At 40.0% G+C, this 8,808-nt stretch overlaps 1 non-coding gene across 1 annotated transcript; it reads left to right on the plus strand.

Moving 5' to 3' along the window:
- LOC112130910 (U6 spliceosomal RNA) lies at positions 1 to 107 on the plus strand. Its single transcript, XR_002913076.1, has one exon. It is a non-coding gene; the product is annotated as a U6 spliceosomal RNA (small nuclear RNA).
- Positions 108 to 8,808: the final 8,701 nt, after the last annotated feature.

The raw sequence follows: 8,808 nt of genomic DNA on the forward strand, positions 1-8,808 counted from the left end.
GTGCTCGCTTCAGCAGCACATATACTAAAATTGGAATGATACAGAGAAGATTAGCACGGCCCCTGTGCAAGGATGACATGCAAATTCGTGAAGTGTTCCATATTTTTAATGATCAAGTGGGCTTCATCCCTCGGATGCAAAGCTGGTTCAACATACACAAATCAATAAACGTAATCCAGCATATAAACAGAACCAAAGACAAAAACCACATGATTATCTCAATAGATGCAGAAAAGGCCTTTGACAAAATTCAACAGCCTTTCATGCTAAAACTCTCAATAGATTAGGTATTGATGGGACATATCTCAAAATAATGAGCTATTTATGACAAACCCACAGCCAATATCATACTGAATGGGCAAAAACTGGAAGCATTCCCTTTGAAAACTGGCATAAGACAGGGATGCCCTGTCTCACCACTCCTATTCAACATAGTGTTGGAAGTTCTGGCCAGGGCAATCAGGCAGGAGGAAGAAGTAAACGGTATTCAATTAGGAAAAGAGGAAGTCAAATTGTCCTTGTTTGCAGATGACATGATTGTATATTCAGAAAACTCAATCGTCTCAGCCCAAAATCTCCTTAAGCTGATAAGCAACTTCAGCAAAGTCTCAGGATACAAAATCAATGTGCAAAAATCACAAGCATTCTTATACACCAATAACAGACAAACAGAGAGCCAAATCATGAGTGAACTCCCATTTACAATTGCTTCAAAGAGAATAAAATACCTAGGAATCCGACTTACAAGGGATGCGAAGGAACTCTTCAAGGAGAACTACAAACCACTGCTCCATGAAATAAAAGAGGATACAAACAAGTGGAAGAACATTCCATGTTCATGGATAGGAAGAATCAATATAATGAAAATGGCCATACTGCCCAAGGTAATTTATAGATTCAATGCCACCCCCATCAAGCTACCAATGACTTTCTTCACAGAATTGGAAAAAACTACTTTAAAGTTCATATGGAATCAAAAAAGAGCCCACATTGCCAAGACAATCCTAAGCCAAAAGAACAAAGCTGGAGGCATCACACTACCCGACTTCAAACTATGCTACAAGGCTACAGTAACCAAAACAGCATGGTACTGGTATCAAAACAGAGATATAGACCAATGGAACAGAACAGAGCCCTCAGAAATAATACCACACATCTACAACTATCTGATCTTTGACAAACCTGACAAAAACAAGAAATTGGGAAACGATTCCCTATTTAATAAATGGTGCTGGGAAAACTGGCTAGCCATATGTAGAAAGCTGAAACTGGATCCCTTCCTTACACCTTATACAAAAATTAATTCAAGATGGATTAAAGACATAAATGTTAGACCTAAAACCATAAAAACCCTAGAAGAAAACCTAGGCAATACCATTCAGGACATAGGCATGGGCAAGGACTTCATGTCTAAAACACCAAAAGCAATGGCCTCAAAAGTCAAAATTGACAAATGGGATCTAATTAAACTAAGAGCTTCTGCACAGCAAAAGAAACTACCATCAGAGTGAACAGGCAACCTACAGAATGGGAGAAAATTTTTGCAATCTACTTATCTGACAAAGGGCTAATATCCAGAATCTACAAAGAACTCAAACAAATTTACAAGAAAAAAAACAACCCCATCAAAAAGTGGGCAAAGGATATGAACAGACACTTCTCAAAAGAAGACATTTATGCAGCCAACAGACACATGAAAAAATGCTCATCATCACTGGCCATCAGAGAAATGCAAATCAAAACCACAATGAGATACCACCTCACACCAGTTAGAATGGTGATCATTAAAACGTCGGGAAACAACAGGTGCTGGAGAGGATGTGGAGAAATAGGAACACTTTTACACTGTTGGTGGGACTGTAAACTAGTTCAACCATTGTAGAAGACAGTGTGGCAATTCCTCAAGGATCTAGAACTAGAAATACCATTTGACCCAGCCATCCCATTACTGGGTATATACCCAAAGGATTATAAATCATGCTGCTATAAAGACACATGCACACGTATGTTTATTGTGGCACTATTCACAATAGCAAAGACTTGGAACCAACCCAAATGTCCATCAATGATAGACTGGATTAAGAAAATGTGGCACATATACACCATGGAATACTATGCAGCCATAAAAAAAGGATGAGTTCATGTCCTTTCTAGGGATATGGATGAAGCTGGAAACCATCATTCTCAGCAAACTATTGCAAGGACAAAAAAACCAAACACTGCATGTTCTCACTCATAGGTGGGAATTGAACAATGAGAACACTTGGACACAGGAAGGGGGAACATCACACACCGGAGCCTGGTGTGGGGTTGGGGGAGGTGGGAGGGAAAGCATTAGGAGATATACCTAATGTAAATGACAAGTTAATGGGTGCAGCACACCAACATGGCACATGTAAACATATGTAACAAACCTGCACGTTGTGCACATGTACCCTAAAACTTAAAGTATAATAATTAAAAAAAAATAAAATAAAAAACCAAACCAAAACAAAACCAAAAACAGATTGCACAATCTTTGTATCCATCCAGGGGTGTCCAGGATCACCAGTTATTCTCTTATTAAAAAGTTAAATATACATATTGATATAAAAATATATAATATATGTTATATATTGATATAAAAATATATAATATATGTTATATATTGATATAAAAATATATTATATGTTATATATTGATATAAAAATATATAATATATGTTATATATTGATATAAAATATATAATATATATTATATATTTAAAAATATAATATATATTATATGTAAAAATATATAATATATATTGTATGTAAAAATATATAATATATATTATATATAAAAATATATAATATATATTATATATAAAAATATATTTTATATATATATTATATATATATATATTTTTTTTTTGAGACAGAGTCTCACTCGGTCTCCCAGGCTGGAGTGCAATGGCATGATCTCGGCTCACTGCAATCTCTGCCTCCTGGGTTCAAGCGATTCTCCTGCCTCAGCCTCCCGAGTACCTGGGATTACAGGGACCTGCCACCACACCCAGCTAATTTTTTGTATTTTAGAAGAGATGGGGTTTCACCGTGTTGCCCAGGCTGATCTTGAACTCCTGAGCTCAGGCAATCCACCTGCCTCGGCCTCCCAAAGTGCTAGGATTCCAGGCCTCCCAAAGTGCTAGGATATAAAAAATCAGCCGGGTGCAGTGGCACATGCCTGTAATCCCAGCACCTTGGGAGGCCGAGGAGGGCAGATCACTTGAGGCCAGGAGTTTGAGACCAACCTGGCCAACATGGCGAAATCCTGTCTCTACTAAAAATACAAAAAATTAGCCAGGCATGGTGGCGCACGCCTGTAGTCCCAGCTACTTGAGGAGCTAAGGCAGGAGAATCGCTTGAATCCAGGGAACAGAGGTTGCAGTGAGCAGAGATCACACCACTGCATAGCCTGGGTGGCAGAGCGAGACTGTCTGAAAAAAAAAAAAAAAGAATTGACTAAAGTATCTTTAAAAGAATTACTTTCTAAGTTTGGATGTGACAAAAGAGATCACACTTGTGAAAGATCATCAGGTCTGGTGGCACCTGATTTATAACTTGTATATATTCATAAATATAAAACTCAGCTCTTCCTGGGAGTTAGAACACCTGGGGATTAACTAAAAGGATAGTGCGGCCTGAATAAGTCACTCAGGTTTTGGTTCCCTTGACTATAAAACCTTAATAAGTAATTTAATGCAGTGATTGTGTTCTTCTTCTGTATCCCAGCTTCTAATAAAATTATGTCACCTTTCCTGATCTTCCATTTCCTCATCTGAAAAGTGGAATTAGTATGTTAGTATTTGATACCAGCATTGTTTTGAGGATTAAATAAGAGAATCTAAGTAAAGATCTTAGCTTAAACCCTGTTAGTTGAAATCCCTGGGGTTAGAGGACTGTTCCTGGCCTCACCTGCCTGATACACACGTTAGCAGAAAGTTCTTAGCAAATGGCTCTGACAGCTCTGTCTTTCTCAGAGGGCTGTGACCAGCCTGTGCAGAGCTCTGGTGGGTAAATAGTTTTCAGCTCAGTCTGCCTGATTATATTCTCATTTCTTCTGGAACATCACTACAAACAAAGTAACAAGTTTGATCCTGTGAACTAAGCATGGAGTTGGAATTCAAGGGTGACTAGCTAACAATGGGAGTTAGACCCTTTAGATCCTGGGATGGCCATGTGAATAAAGTAAAAAATACTTCAGTTTTTCTTTATGCTATTAAAAGTCTTCTTTGTGTGCAATATCTGAAGCTTCACCTTAAGGGAGATATTTCACATAAACAAGATGCCAATATTATTTTGCCTTAAATGTATAAAATCTATCATCTGTTTTGTAGCAAGGATCAGAAGAAAAATAAACCAGGTCCAACATTTCTATGACTCCCATGTTGGATTAATGAATATGGAATCTTTATAAATTATGCATTGCATAATTTCACTATTTCTTATCATCCTCATAACAACCCCATGAAGCACTAATCATCATCTCCATTTTACAGATGAAAAATCAGAGGCTTACAGATGTTTAAAATGAAGAATTTCATGGTTGTCAGTAAGTGGCAGAGCCAGGATTCAAACATGGTTCTGTCTGATTCCAGACCCCAGGCTTCTTCCACCAGTGCTTAACTCATTGAATAGTATTCACAACTGTTGGGAACAGGCCCCCCAAAATCTGGCCATAAACTGGCCCCAAAACTGGCCATAAACAAAATCTCTGCAGCACTGTGACATGTTCATGATGGCCATGACGCCCATGCTGGAAAGTTGTGGGTTTACCAGAATGAAGGCAAGGAACACCTGGCCCACCCAGGGCAGAAAACTGCTTAAAGGCGTTCTTAAACCACAAACAATAGCATGAGTGATCTGTGCCTTAAGGACATGCTCCTGCTGCAGATAACTAGCCCAACCCATCCCTTTATTTCACCTATTCCTTTGTTTCCCATAAGGGATACTTTTAGTTAATCTAATATCTATAGAAACAATGCTAATGACTGGCTTGCTGTTAATAAATACATGGGTAAATCTCTGTTCGAGGCTCTCAGCTCTGAAGGCTGTGAGACTCCCTGATTTCCCACTTCACACCTCTATATTTCTGTGTGTGTGTCTTTAATTCCTCTAGAGCCACTGGGTTAGGGTCTCCCCGACCGAGCTGGTCTCAGCACACAACAACATTGAGAAGTGACTATTATTATGTCTGCTTAACAGAGGCATCTGTAAGGTCAGAGAGGGGCAAGACCTCATCCAAATCAAATTACTACCAGAACTGACAAAAGTCATCTCAAAAGTAACCTTAGATCTGGGTCTGATGCAGGCCAAACCTAACAGTCAATCTCAAGAGAACAGATGGCATCTGTCCCTGCCAGTCTACCCTTCCTACCATATACCCACCACTTACTGCATCCCTCTCTGTTCCAAACCTCTGCAGTCATGCGTCCTTCTTTCAGAAACCCTTTCCCTCCAGCCTAGCCAGCTGCTATTCTCTCCAGTTTTCAATTCAAATGGCACTATGTGCTCATCATGAGTGCTGCCCATCAGCTGTTTCCAAGTCTCCTCTTGAGCACGGGATAAAATTATACTTCCCCACTGAGGCCATCAGTGCAAGTTAAGTTATACTGCAGTAACAAATAATCCCCAAATCATAGGAGCTTATAACTACAAAGATTTCTTTCTCACTCATGCAGTGTTCCCATGTGGGTCAGTTTTGCTCTGTTCCGTCATCTCCAGGACTCAGGCTAAGGGAGCACTCAGTCCCTCATGGCACATTTCTACTTGAAGACCAGTAGCCAAAGCAAGTCATGTGGCTAGGCCAGATGTTAATGAGGAAAGAATTATAATCCTTCCACAGGTGGGGACATCAAACATTCTGGCAATAATAAGGTCTATTATACTCCTTACCCTTGAAATGGGATATGGCCATGTGGCTTGCTTTGGCTAATGAAATGTGAGTAAAGTGATGTTACCGCCAGTAGGAAGCTTTAAGAGCCAGTGTCAATTCACCATGCACTCTGTCCCTTTGCAGAAGTAGTCAGCAGCCAGTGGCTACTCTATCAGCCCAGTTCCTAGGGCAGGGAAAGCATAGAGCAGGGCCCCCGGCTCTCTTCCTTCATAGGGATATAGTTTGAGGCAATCACAGCCTTATTAGTTTAAGTACTGAAATGTGAGGGTTGTTTGTTACTGCAGCATCAGTTAACCCATTCAGCTCAATACATGCCTCCTTTGGAAAAGTTCACTTTACTTACAGGGAACAGTGGGAGGTGATCAGAACTAGACCCACTAGCTAGGTGTGGTGGTGCACACCTGTAATCCCAGCTACTCTGGAGGATGAGGCAGGAGAATTGCTTGAACCTGGGAGGTGGAGATTGCAGTGAGCCAAGATCACACCACTACACTCCAGCCTGGGAAACAGAGCGAGACTCCATCTCGAAAAAAATAAATAAATAAAATAACTGGACCCAGGCATTGGTCAGTCAGGAAGCTTCCTGGAGCACTGAGTTTTAAGGAGGATTAAAATATCATAGGATGGGGAAAATCTTTAGGACATTATTCTGGGCAAAAATTTCTTGAGCAATACCCCACAAGCACAGGCAACCAAAGCAAAAATGGGCAAATGGGATAACAAGTTAAAAAGCTTCTGCACAGCAAAGGATACAATCAGCAAAGTGAAGAGACAACCCACAGAATGGGAAAAAATATTTGCAAACTATCCATCTGACAAGAGATTCATAACCAGAATATATAAGGATCTCAAACAACTCTATAGGAAAAAAAATCAAATAGTCCAGTCAAAAAGGGCAAAAGATCTGAATAGACATTTCTCAAAAGATGACATACAAATGGCAAACAGACATATGAAAAAATGCTCAACGTCTTTAGTCATCAGAGAAATGCAAATCAAAACTACAATGAGATATCCTCTTACCCCAGTTAAAATGGCTTATATCCAAAAGACAGGCAATAACAAATGCTGACAAGGATGTAGAGAAAAGAGAACCCTGGTACACTGTTGGTGGGAGTGTAAATTAGTGCAACTACTATGAAGAACAGTTTGGAGATTCCTCAGAAAACTAAAAATCGAGCTATCACATGATCCAGCAATCCTACTGCAGGATATATACCCAAAAGAAAGGAAATCAGTATATGGTAGAGATATCTGCACTCCCATGTTTATTGCAGCATTGTTCACAACAGCCAAGATTTGGAAACAACCTAAGTGTCCATCAACAGATGAAAGGAAAAAGAAAATGTGGTACATATGCACAATGGAGACTATTCAGCCGTAAAAAAGAATGAGATCCTGTCATTTGCAACAACATAGATGGAACTGAAGATCATTATGTTAAGTGAAATAAGCTAGGCACAGAAAGACAAACTCCTCATGTTCTCACTTATTTGTGAGATCTAAACAAAAATAAAAAACAATTGAACTCACGAACATAGAGAGTAAAACGATGGTTACCAGAGGCTGACAAGGGTAATGGAGGGCTGGCGGGGGAGGTGGGTATGGTTGATGGATATAAAAAAAATAGTTAGACAAACAACCCCATCAAAAAGTGGGCAAAGGATGTGAACAGACACTTCTCAAAAGAAGACATCTATGCGGCCAAGAAACATGAAAAAAAGCTCAACACCACTGATCATTAGAGAAATGCAAATCAAAACGACAATGAGATACCATCTCATGCCAGTCAGAATGGCAATTATTAAAAAGTCAAGAAACAACAGATGCTAGTGAGGCTGTGGAGAAATAGGAATGCTTGTACCCTGTTGGTGGGAATTTAAGTTAGTTCAACCATTGTGGGAGATGAATGAGGAGCAAAGTCACATCTTACATGGCAGCAGGCAAGACAGTGTGTGCAGGGGAACCCCCCTTTATGAAACCGTCAGATCTCATGAGACTTATTTACTATCATGAGAACAGCATAGGAAAGACCCGCCCCCATGATTCAATTACCTCCCACTGGATCCCTCCCATGACACGTGGGAATTATGGGATCTACAATTCAAGATGACATTTGGGTGGGGACACAGCCAAACCATATCATAAAGGAAACATTGAAAAGTCACTTGGAGGCAGAGGGGGTCCCTTGAGGGCCTACTTGAGTGACGGCAATGCAGGCTTTCTCACTCTACTAAATGGGATTGCAAGGGTGGGAAGGAGCCGGACTGTTCTGAACAGGGGAGGAAGGGCTTCCAGGAACCCCAGAGAAGGCAGAGAACAAGAGCACCTAGTGTCACAAATAGTCTCCATGCACTAGATATGTAGAGAACAATGATAAAAGGAAAAAATAAAGACAAAGATCTGCTTCCAAAGTTTTCTCTAAAAGTTTCCTTCAGTTCTAGCCCCATTGAGGGGCTGAAAATACCCATCTAGCTTTCTTTATCTCAATCCCACTATTTGAACTACTTGAACCTCATGTTTATAAATTTCCTTTTAATAATGCCATTATTTATTCTTTTGTTATAAGTCATTTCAGGGGTGAACTCTAGTCTTCTAGAGGCTTCAGAAACACACAGTATGCATCACCTCAGTGTTATAAAGCCCTACCCACCTCAAACCACTCAAGAATGTCAGAGAAGAGCTTTCTTGCAATGGGTGTGCTGCCAGAACACAGGTATCATGAAAACCACTCCTAAAAGTCAAAATGGGAAAGGAAAAAGATTCATGTCAACATTGTCATCACTGGACACATAGATTCAGGCAAGTCCACCACTACTGGCCATCTGGTCTCCAAATGTGGTGGAGTTGATAAAAGAATGGTAGAAAAACTTGTGTCTTCTTTTGGTCACA

This window comes from Pongo abelii, chromosome 1, assembly GCF_028885655.2.
Source record: "Pongo abelii isolate AG06213 chromosome 1, NHGRI_mPonAbe1-v2.0_pri, whole genome shotgun sequence".
NCBI classification, from domain to species: Eukaryota; Metazoa; Chordata; class Mammalia; order Primates; family Hominidae; genus Pongo; species Pongo abelii.